Consider the following 12,542-nt stretch of genomic DNA (forward strand, 5'->3'; position numbering starts at 1 on the left):
GCCGGATTCTGCAATATACCTGTTGGGCTATTTCAGGACTGTATTATCACCCCAAACTCAGGAGGAAAAAAAAAAGAAAATCCAAAATAGAATACCATTTAAACATTTTGGACATTAGGATACTGTAAGAAGAGTATATAAAATAGAAGTGAAGGAACAAGAATGGTGTCAATTTTCCTCAATGATCAGAATCTGGCATATGGTAGAGTTGTTCCTATTTAATACCTATGTTCTACCTACTTATGGAAAATATACACTGGATCCAAAGCCAATGAGCAAGAGGATATAAGGGGCATTGCTTGATGCAATACCTCTTCCATGCCAGGCAATTTTACCTGTGTTCACTCTTTTAAACTTTACAGTGCTATGACAGACAATGCATTACTGCGTTTTTAATTGAGTAATTTCTGGCTCTGAGAGATGAAACAAGTTGTTTAGAAAAAACTTCGTAAATGGCAGAGGTTCAGGTTCGCTGTATTCCAGAGTTTAGTCTCTTTCACTATGATATGACATGTCCTAAAAATACTCTAAGAACGATTAACACTTCATTCATCAATCCAAGAAAGGAACTCATGTTTTAAGAAATGTCACGATTGATGGCATATTAATTGAAACAGAAAACAGATATGAGAAGGATGGCTGGATCTAGATATATAGATATTATACAGATAGATAGATGGAATCTTAAAATTCTTCTTGGAAAATGAATGCAGCATTATTTTGAATGTTCCGACGTAAAAATACCGAGGTGTCTCTAAAGTACCAAATTCTGTGTCTTAGTCTCATAATCATGTTTTATTTTCTTCCTTTCTATAATTATAAGAATAATCAATGTACATTATAGAAAATTTGGGGAAAATCATAGAAGGAAAACAATATCATTAGTCAAATATCCATAGGTAAGCATTGTTACTTCTCAATATTTCATTGTATTTTTTCACATCCTTTTATTTATTTTATTTATTTTTCTGTATTTGTGTATATATAATTTCCATCCTTTTTAAATTAATATTCCCACATCTGGTGTTCTTTTTTCTACATTAGCGTTTGTCCATATTTAAGACAAACTTTTCATAGACTACATTTATTAACTTTATAGCACTCTGTCCTGAGGATTGATGATGATTTAGTTTCACAATTGACCTTTTCTATTTTTTCAATTTACATATTAAAATGTATTATAACTTAAGCAGCCATAAACATCTTTTTATTCAAAGCTTTTTTGTATTCATATTATCACAATGGAAGCGATTTCTGAGAATATGGAGTACTGATAAAACGTTTTTGGACATACTTAATATTTTTATGTATATTGCCAAATTGAATGTCTATGAATACTGTAGTCATTTGTCAGGAGGCTCTGGGCAAAGGATTAGTTCAGAAACAGGTTTCAACATGACAAAGGCAAGGAGAAGAGATATGAAAGACTGAGAAGTGAAATAGTGAATTGTGGTGGAACGAGGTATGGCAAGAATGACAGAAAACTTAGAAAACGTTAATTAACATTTTCAAATTCACAGCCAACCAGAAACTGAAGACTATAAAGTGTCCCAGGTTATCAAATTTGAGCCATATGTTTTCTTATTAAAGAAAGCGAATGAGGGAATTACTAGCCTTGTGCTCTTTTCAAATCCATCAGAGAAGTGACAACTGGAAGCCCATGTTTTATACCATATGTGCTATTTATATTGGTGTTGGATGATGAGATTTCCTATTGTTTTATATATGGTTGCCTCTCTTTTACTGAGCTGCATATGAAAGATGATTTATATTAGCAGATGAAACATTGGCTCTATCTATCACAGGATGTGCAGAAATAAAACTACAATAATATTTTGGCTGGTTTTGGCAGCCCAGTATGATCCAAACATTGTAACAAGTGAACCTTAATGCAACCAGCAAGATGCTAATTTCTCAGTGGTCCCAAATCATGGTGATAAAGATAAGTCTCTTTAAATATAGTTTAATAGTTTAAATTTTTAAAAAAGGAACTAATATTTAAACAATATCACTAATTTCATATTCTTTGAGAACCAAAATCTCTCTCTCCCATTGCAATTCCAATATTTCCCTGATTTTTCCTACATATTTAATTTCAGGACGCACGTTTTTAAGAATAATTATAAATAACAGTTGTGGAACAAATATTTGATTAACAAATTGACCCTAGAGAAAACCATCTCAATTGTTTGATGCTTATTAGTGCTTGGATAAACAGTGTAATGAAAGCAGTTGTGAAATGACTCAAGATGAAATTACTGAGATTAAAATCAGGAAATATAAAATGAATTGTATCCTCTGCCTTTTAGGAATTCACATTTTAATAATAGTGACAAATAAGCATAAACTTTGATAGTTTTTAAAACTGCTAGGGTTAAACCACACATCTTATATTTCCTTCTTACAAGCTTTGCTGCTATGATGGTAAAATGTATAAGGTTCTCAAAAACCCAAGAGATGGGCTATCTTAAATAGCTGGCAGACCACTCTATAAGGTAGGTAAATTCTGAGCTGAATTACCCTGGTAATAGTCAAAAACACAATCTAACAAGATAAAACATCCAGGTGCAAAGTTATGGGAATGTCTAGGAGTTGTTTAAAGTTGGGAAATTCAGCATGGCTGAAGTTTGAGTTTAGAGGTGAAATCCCTGAGCCAGTCATGAAGCAGATCACAAATGAATGCTATGAATTTGGACACAGGTCTTAACTCAATGCGTTATTGTTGGAAGATTTTAAACAAGAGACCCAGTCATACTGACGTTTTCGAATGATCACCATGAAGGTATAGAAGTTAAATTCGGGGTATGTGAAGAGTGAGACGGTCAGGAGGGTAATTCACAGATATTGTGAATTCCTTATCCATGAGAATTAAAGTGGCAACTGAGGAGAGAAGATACATGAAAGATATTTAGTAAGCAAGCTTCATACTCTCATGGGTGTTGTACAAGAGTTGTTTTGATAAGCTCAGTTCTTTCAGTCTCACAGATTTACATTTGGGCATCTTTCAAAACAGGAGCTGCTGAAACGAGAAAGAGTGAAAGCTAAATCGCTTTCAACTTAGAAGAATATTTTTATTCAGCTCAAATTTGCCTATGTTTGGTGTGGAATTAGCTATTGAAATCCACTCAAGTTTCTAATTTTCAGCTTCCTTGCACCCACACAGCCTCACAGCTGTGAGTTTGCTAATATAATGGATTCCCAGTTAAATCTGACAAGGGGCTCACTACACAGACATTCTTATTCTTTTTAGTTTTATATAAGTAAAACTGAGTTCAAAAAATAGTAAACGTAGGAGTCAATAATTTAATACAATGATCCTTTAAATTATTCTAATTATATATGTGGCCTTCACTAAGTAATGACACTTAGAATTCATTACTTTTATATAAAGTGGAAGGATTGGAAAGTTAAACCTTTTAAACTATTGGAACATAGCATTGATGAAGTCCTTAGCTAGTATCTGGTCTAAAATTTAAATAAAGGCAGTTAAACAAATGAGGAGATTGGATCAGAGAATAGACACAGGTAATTTATGATTAAGGATTAGCTCCTCTGTTGAGTCAAAACTAGAACTTTCCCCTCTCAAAGCCTGATTTGTTGCTCACTTCCATCAAGACAACCAGACAAGAGAAAAGCATTAAAATATAACCATATTCTTGGGTCATATCACACATCTATAGTATTAGAATGTCTGGGGCTTGGAATCTGACACTCTGTAATATAATAAAAAGTATAGCAAGTAATTCTCATGCACACCAAAGTTTGATAATGACTACTCTGCCTCTGCAAAATCCCCTGTAGCTCTAAGTTTCCTTGAATCTATGATTTCACTTAAAACATTTTCATGATTTTACAAAAAGCAAGTGTTTTTTCTTCTTTTTTTTTTTTAATGTAATGGTTGCTTTGAAATATCTCTACTCTCACTGCCCAGAAAAATATTTAAAGGAATAAAGGCAGATGAAGATTTATACATATGGTTAGGTGTGGATATGTGGGTGAGGGGTATAGAGGGACAGACAGTAATATATTCTTGTCTCTGTCCCCTAGTGCCTAGCACAAAGCCTGAGGCATGACAGGTATCCAGTAAAGTGTGTGGAATGAATTAACTGATGTGAAAATCGGTGACTTTCCTCTCTGTAGGGAATTTGTAGAAGTAAGGTTTAGCTTCTGAAGTGGGGCCTTGAATGCTCTCAGTGATGAACTCTGTAGTTATCTTTTAATGGGAACGGGAAGCCAGTCCTTTCTCAGGCATTCTGTAAGGAGTTTTATGTTGAAAATGAAGTAATTTTTTTCTTTTTAATACGATTGCTTAAATTAAACAGGTGAGCTCCATTCTTTTGTTTCTTCCATGTGCAGGATTGAGGCAGACCTCTAGATGGTACTGCTGATTCACAGCTAAGCAGCTACAAACTCCAAATCCAAGACAGTGAAGCATCTCAGGGTGATAGCTGAGGAGCTATCTCTATATTTGTGTTTCTGCCTCTTGCCAACTTTCAGGAAGCTATGTTTTAAAATGTATCCACTTGGCCAATTCGAATGGCCAGTCCTTCCTACTCTCCTCTCCTTATCTTTGTTTTCAAATTAACTGATCTGTTTTAAAATCTTCTTAAGAGCATTTCTAATTATGTTTATGCTCTTTTTATTTGTGGCATGCAGTATGGAAGAGTACAGATAACTATCCATATTAGGGGGAAAAAAACCCTATTTGTACCTAGAAACATTCCCAAATCGAAATTCTTACACGTGTTAACTTTGCCAAGACATTCCAGCTTTCTGAGTCTAAGCATTTTTATCTTTCAAGGAAATGGTTAAAGATTAGAAACATAGTATAGCTTATTGAATAGAAAGATAGACTCAGGATTGCAAATGTGTGGTATATGTACTACTACGCTGCCCTGCCACTCACAGGAAAGACTCCAATATTTGTCCTTAGTACTCTTTCCAATTAGCAAAAACTGGGCTCAGAATTGATTCCCAGTGCAGAAATAAAAGCAGATAAATGTTTACACATACTTACAACCATTCAACTCTGATCTAGTATAATGCCATTATTGCCTGTTAGTCACCTGTGACCTACAGAAGCTAGGTGACCTGCCCAGAATTGTGTGAAATAAGTAACAGAGCCACCTGGAACCAAGAAATACTGACTGTAAGCATTATACACCATCCTTACAGTGATTTGGTTTAACTCTAAGATTCCAAGGTTGAGTTCCAGCATCATTAACACAGCCCCCAGGAAATAGGTGACATTTCTTTCATTAATTGATATGGATTTATTGTGCATTTGTTATGAGCTATGAATGGGGGATAAAGAGATGAATAGTTTGGCACCTGTCTCTAGAAGCTGTCATTATTGTGGAGGAGAATGGCTATATCAATTTTCTGTATGTGCACTAACTGTGTCTTACATGTTGTTTATGTGAGATGTGACATGAGAGAGAAGGGACACGTGATATTATAGAAATATGTGCCATGAGCATAACTAATGTGCCTTGTTGAAGGGCAAATGCGTGACTTAGGTTCAGATCACTAAAACCTTTAGGCGTGGTACAGGTCAATTTTTGTTCCAGGAATGAGCAGGAGGTTATCAGAAGTACTAGAGGTAGATGAGCACATGTATTTAGGTTTTAAAATAGCAATAAGAAAGCAATAATGATGCTAGCATATGTTCATTTGGTGTTCCCATATGTGCCTCATTTCTTTCTGACTAGTAGGTGACACTTCTCATTTTACAGACCTGAAAATTGAGGCTCAGAGACTTAAAAAGAGTCTTAGTCACTTTCACCCAACCAATGGCAGAAGTAGTTTCCATGCCCATGCCTTAGTCTCCACATTAGAGCCTTTCTGATTGCCTTTTTAAATTTATTTTTATTTTTATTAGAGAAGTTGTGATTTTACAGAAAAATCATGCATAGCATACAGGATTCCCATACACCAAACTACTGCCAACACCTTGCACTGGTGTGGAATATTTATTACAATTGATGACAGCACTTATTTTTATAACTGTATTATTTTTTCAACAGAAGTTACCTTTGTTACGATAGAAGAAAGATTATTAAAATACTCTATCCGTTGTCCATTATTTACATTAGGTGTATTTTTCCCCATATATGGCCCTATTATTAACACCTTGTATTAGTATCATAAGTTTGTTTTAATTCAGGAAAGAACATTCTTATTCTTGTTCTATTAACTATGGTTCACTATCTACAATAGATTTCACTGTGTTATACGGTCCTATGTTTTATCATTTAATTTTTATTTTATTATATATATATACCCTAAATTTTCCCATTCTAACTGTATTCACCTATATAGTGCAATGCTCTTGATTACAGTTACAATAACATGCTACCATTGCCACCATTCACTTCCAAACCTTACCATCAACCTAAACAGAAATTCTACAAAAGTTAAGCATCACCTCCCCATTCTCTATTCTCAATCTGTCTCCTGGTAATCTGTATTCTAGATTCTAACTCTGTGAGTTTGCTTATTATTATTAGTTTATATCACAGAAATCATACAATATTCGTCTTTTTTTATCTGGATTATTTCACTCAGTATAATGTCCTCAAGGTTCATCCATGTTGTTGCATGCATCAGGATGCCATTCCATTTTACGGCTGAATAATACTCCATTGTATGTATATACCATATTTTGTTTATCCATTCATTGGTTGATGGACATCTCGGTTGTTACCATCTTTTGACAATTGTGAATAATGCCGCTATGAACATTGGCATGAAAATATCTGTTTGAGTCCTTGCTTTCAGTTCTTCTGAATATATACCTAGTAGCAGGATTGCCAGATTATATAGTAATTCTCTATTTAGTTTCCTGAGGAACTGGCAAGCTGTCTTCCATAGCGGGTGCACCATCATTGCATCATTTTTAGGAATGAGTGTTTCTATTTCTCTACATCCTCTCCGATACTTGTAGTTTTCTGCCCTTTTATTAGTGGCAATTCTAGTGGGTTTTGAATGACATATCAATGTGTTTTTGATTTGCATTTCCCTAATAAGCTAGACATATTAAGCATCTCTTCATGTACTTTATAGCCATTCGTATGTCATCCTTGGAGAAACGTCCATTCAAGTCTTTTGCCCATGCTTTTAATTGGGTTGTCTTTTCATTGTTGAGTTGTAGGATACTTCCTTGTGATTAAAATATAAGAAGAAAGTCATGGAATACCTGTATCAGGCTATAAGTAACTTTACCTGTCGGTTTCACAGACAAGACTTGGGTTGTTTTCCTGAATCAGAGGGCAGGTAACTATTTAGCTTAAAGGAGCTGAAAGAACTCGCAGACCTTAGAGGGACATTGAGCTGTCTAGCACTGGCCAGTATCATTTACAATTTCAGTAAGTTTGACTGTTAAAGGAGAACAGGAGATGCTGGTTACTGAGGCAAAAACACAGAGTTAGAAATTAGAACTCACATTTCAGAAAAAAACAATGGGAAGATCAGGAGCCGCAGGATATTGGGACCTGGGCATATGGTGGTGAAAATTCTAGAACTGATGCCAAAAACTAGTTGGATAATTCTAGAAAAGACACTTCACCTTTCAGGGACATGATTACCTCTATATGCACGTGGAAATATACAGAGTTACAGATCACTGTCTCCATTCCAGCTCCTTCTACAGTTTCATATTCAGAAGCCATGTGACCTCAGGACCAGGCCAGGGAAGTGGAAGTAGAGGGAGAGATGGTCCACATAGTTAGAACCAATCTGAAGTGCCCTGAGGGCATCCTGCTGCCAAACTAAAGTCTCTATTCATACACTGTAATCTTCTCATCCTCTTGTGGGTTCCTGGTATGTACAACTTTTCTGGAACAAAGGAGATGGTCACCAGCTAAATATTTAATGTGTGACATAGTCAATTTGCCTTTATTTGTTGAATCAATTTGTTCTGAGCACGTACTATAAGAGAGGCGCTGCTTATTGTTCATGAGGCTTCAATATACATGGATATTTTAATAGAAAGAAAAATTCGAAGTCAGTAAATGAGAACCAAAGCAGGATGTTGAAGGTGGGGAAATCAGAAAAGTTGATTTCCCAAAGCCAATGAGGTTGAAGTTCAACAGGAGTGAATGTCCTGAAGAAAGTACTGGATATATTTCAAGTAGATGCACAAAAAAGAGTGAGCTCAGATGACGCATCATTCTTGGTGGGTCCTGGGAAGACCCACAGGTTTCTCTTGCTCACATTGGTTACCTGGAACTAGGAGCAAATCTGCTCTTAAGCAATACTATTGCTAGAGTTTATCTCCAGAAGAGCAAAAGATTTGCTCCAGAACCACATTTTTAGGTAAATGTGTCATTTTTTACATACACAGTAACGTTTTAAACATCTTTGCATTCTAAAGCATATAAGAAGGCAAGTAACAACCTGGCCTGAGCATCCTCTGACCACTGGAACCTCACCGCAATCAATCCCTTGAGATACAGCCACTCCATCTGTGTCTTGCCCTGTGGGTTTTGGTAGAGTCACTGATGATTCATTCACAGACCTGCACATCCCATCACCACTATGCACTGGGCACAATTGCTCATTTTTCTCCACTGATTACAATACTGTGATTTATAAATGGATGAAATAAAAGAAAAATAGACCAAAGCCATTATTTCCAGGTGTGTTTTTCTGGTGCCTACACTCTTAGGTAATCAATCTTCTATGGAGCATCTCCTGGCCATATACTGTTGGGATTTTTTAAGTGACTTTCTACTTTTAAAAATGTACCAAACTCCATGAATGAGCAATTCTAAATGGTGACTAAAATATTACTTATTTTCCTGATGGTATAAATATCTCCTTTACTCAAAAACTTTCCTTTCTGTGAAAAGTAAAATATTTTATTCAAACACTCTAAATTGACAGGCTAAAAGGGCTGAGAAGAAAGTATGGGTATTAATACATCAAGTTTGTCACTGCTAAAATACTCAAGCTGGCCCATGTTCATGAATTGCTGATGGGCAAAAATTTAGACAGTTCAAATTATATTAAAATCTATTGTATAGCTTTGGGTTCATTTTCAGTGTTAAAACTGTGTTTAAACATTGTCCTATATAAGCATCTCCCCTTGGCAGGCAAAGAAGACTAACCAAGACAGAAGTCACACACTATGAGAAATGAAGAAAAGTTTGCTTTTTAAATTTCCATCCTGAGCTTGACCCAGTTAATTTTCATGCACACCTTGGGAGCAAGAATCTTTGTTCCCTTCATGTCTCTCACCTAGCACACAACACAGATTCCTACACAAACAGTGCTCATATATAATTACAGCAACAACCAACATACCTTCAATGAATTAGAGAGGGGGGACTGATAAATCTAAAAAGAAGTGGTAATTTAGAGAGAAAAAAATGCATTTATGGTTATCATTTCCTAATGCCTACTTATTTCTGTTAGTGGAAGAATGTAAGCATAACTGCAATATAGCAAGTCTAACTGGTATAACATTCACAGGGATATATAAACAAACATTTCCTCCTGAAAATTCAGTGGTACAAAAGTATATTTTTTAATAGGGTGCAAATTCAATTGGGGAAGCCAATATAAAATTTCAACCAAACATAAATTTATATTACAAGATTCATTTTAAAAATCATCCTTCTTTGAAAATAATATTCATTTTGTTTCTTTTTTACATTTATACAATTTTCTGTTATTAGAAGTATGCCTCTGCAAAGATAGATATGTGATATACACAAGTATATTAACTTCTAAAGCAGCTGACAATAGCAATTTGCTTTGAAAAAATGTTTATCCATAAATTTTCCCTTTCTTTCTTTTTACTTATTTATTTTACTAGAGAACTTCTGTGTTTATAAAAAAATCATGTGAAAAGAACAGAATTCCAATATAAATAACCCCCTCCACACACACAAACAGTTCCCTATAATTCACACTTTTCATTGTCGTGGTACCTTTGTTACAACTGATGAAACAATATTATTATAATTACACTATTAAGTATAGTTACATGTTTACATTAGGGTTCACTGTTGGTATTGTAGAGTGTTATGTTGTTGGGTTTTGTTGTTTTTTTTCTAGTAAAATATGTATAACCTAAAATCTCCCATTTTAACCATATTCAAATATATAATTCAGTAGTGTCAATTACATTCATAATGTTGTGCCACCATCCATACCAACCATTACCAAAACGTATCCATCATCCCAAACAGAAATTCTGTACCATGAAGCATTAACTCCCCACTATTTACCCCCACCCTGCTCCTTGATAACCTGTATTTTAGTATCTGACTCTATGAGTTTGCTTATTCTCATTATTTCATCTCAGTGGGACCATACAATATTTTTCCTTTTGTATCTAGTGTCTATTTTATTTCACTTGACATGATATATATCTTCAAGGTTCATTCATGTTCTTTCAAGTATCAGAATTTCATTCCTTTTTACGGGCTAAATCTATCCCTTCTTTTTCAGTATTTTCTATGGCTAATGATACTCAGGAGTAATATACATATATTCCCATAAAGAGTCACTATTCAAGATCACAAAATTTCTCTAATTTGAATACTCCAAGTTATCATAAGGACACTCCTATTGACATTTCAGCCCTTATGGATTTATTTTAGAAACCTGCTAACTACTACTCCTTAAAATTAGGATTGTTTTTCAAAAATAATCCAAATATTTGGACAAAAGAGGTAAAAGAGGATCTGATGGAAAGAAGTCTGAAGGGTGTGAACAGATTCTTATAGGTTCTTTTTTATAAATTGCTTTTATACTCAATAAAGTAGAATTAAAAAGAAGTAGAAGTTCAAATATTCAGAACATGGTCCACTGCAACCTTTCTCTGATACAAAAAAAAAAAGTTCTTTTTTAAATATTTATTTTTAGGAGAAAAAATTAACATGGCAAGAGGTGTTGCTTTTGGGGATGTAATCACTAACTTAAATATGGAAAGAAAAAGGAAAACATTACAGATGTTAAGGCATCTTTTCAGCTTTCTTTCCTATATGCTAATCACTGATATTCATCAGTGATTATTCCTAGCAAAAACTCTAAAGATAATAGGAAGATTAAATTATACTCATTACATTGTAGCTAGCAAGGCAAAAAAATGTAATACATATGAGTGATTTTCAATAATTTGCTCTGTGACCTTGGAAAATTCACTTACCTGCTCTGAATCTTAGTTTTAACATTCCTCAAATGAAGTGATTGAAGGGAATAATCCAAATTTTCAGATAATTAAAAGTTAGGTTTTTTTTTTTTAAGTTAACGGGGTCTGGGGATTAAACCCAGGATCTCATATGTGGAAAGCCAATGCTCAACCACTGAGCTACATTGGCTTCCCTGAGTAATCTTTTTTCCTCATTTCTTTTGCTTGCTGTTTGATTTCTCTATCTTTTCAAGAGGCAGCAGGAACCAAAGCCAGGGCCTTCCTTGTGGGAAGTGAGTGTTCAACTGATTGAGCCACATCCACTCCCAAAAGTTAATGATTTTTAAGATATATCAAATTTTATTATTTTCAGTTTGATATGATCTTCCAGCCAGAAAATTAAATCACCATGCACTTCTTACAATTCTCAGTGGCTCCCAAAAGCCTATACAGATGTTTCTGAAGCTTAGGCAGATTTGCCACCATGGTAATATCCACAATATCATGTAAAATAGCGTTGACTAAGATCAGACCAGGAGCAGAAAGCCCAAACTTCTTTCCAAAGGCTCCCTTCCATGAGTGCCCTATACTGGCCAGGACATTCTCTTTGCAGAACCCTGGGTTTTTAGGAAATTTTGATACTGGGGATATGGAAAAATGCATTAAAACATAGGTTCTTTTTTTTTTTTTACCCCTGAGGAAAGCATGATGCAATCCCCCACCAACACAAATTATGCAGCTGAGTTTCCCCAAATGGGGAAGTAACAGGGATCGGCAGTTCCCCAGTACAAAGACTCATGATCATGGTGTCTTCCCTGCCAGGTAAGTATGAAAACTTAGATTCTTAGTCAGAGGAACCAGGAATGAAATGGGAGTGGGTTCATCAACAGCACTAACCCTCTTATGAACAACTAAGAAAGCAATATCATCTCCATTTTGTTCTTTACGGATTTATTTATTTTTATTTTATTTCAAGACAAGAGCAAGTACTCATTTTTAAAGATTCAAGTAATATAGAAATAGACTAACATTTAACCATCCTTCCCCTTTAATCTTTTGGATCCCACAGCCCTGGCCTATTTCCCGTATCACTGACTATACTATAATAAACTAAAGTTTGACATCAAAGTTAGAAAACTTTTTACTCATGAATATGTATAGATACAATAATACACATAACCCACGCCAGAAATATAGCACATAAACAATGTTGTACTCTCAGTTCCCTCAGGTAAATTGCTTTTCTAGTTAATGTACCTTCGAGATCTTTGCAGGCCCCTATAATCTGCCTAATTGCTTGTAATATCAGCATAAAGTTCCCTATTTGGACTCAGTTGAATTAACTATCCCTTCATAAGTGTTTATTTCCCCATCCTCAAATCAGTAGGATCCTTTCCAGAGG

At 34.9% G+C, this 12,542-nt stretch overlaps 1 pseudogene; it reads right to left on the minus strand.

Annotated features, from left to right (window-relative positions):
* Positions 1–11,834: 11,834 nt before the first annotated feature.
* LOC111762304 (U1 spliceosomal RNA) lies at positions 11,835–11,970 on the minus strand (annotated as a pseudogene).
* Positions 11,971–12,542: the final 572 nt, after the last annotated feature.

The sequence above is a fragment of the Dasypus novemcinctus genome, chromosome 18 (genome assembly GCF_030445035.2).
Source record: "Dasypus novemcinctus isolate mDasNov1 chromosome 18, mDasNov1.1.hap2, whole genome shotgun sequence".
Classification (NCBI taxonomy): Eukaryota; Metazoa; Chordata; class Mammalia; order Cingulata; family Dasypodidae; genus Dasypus; species Dasypus novemcinctus.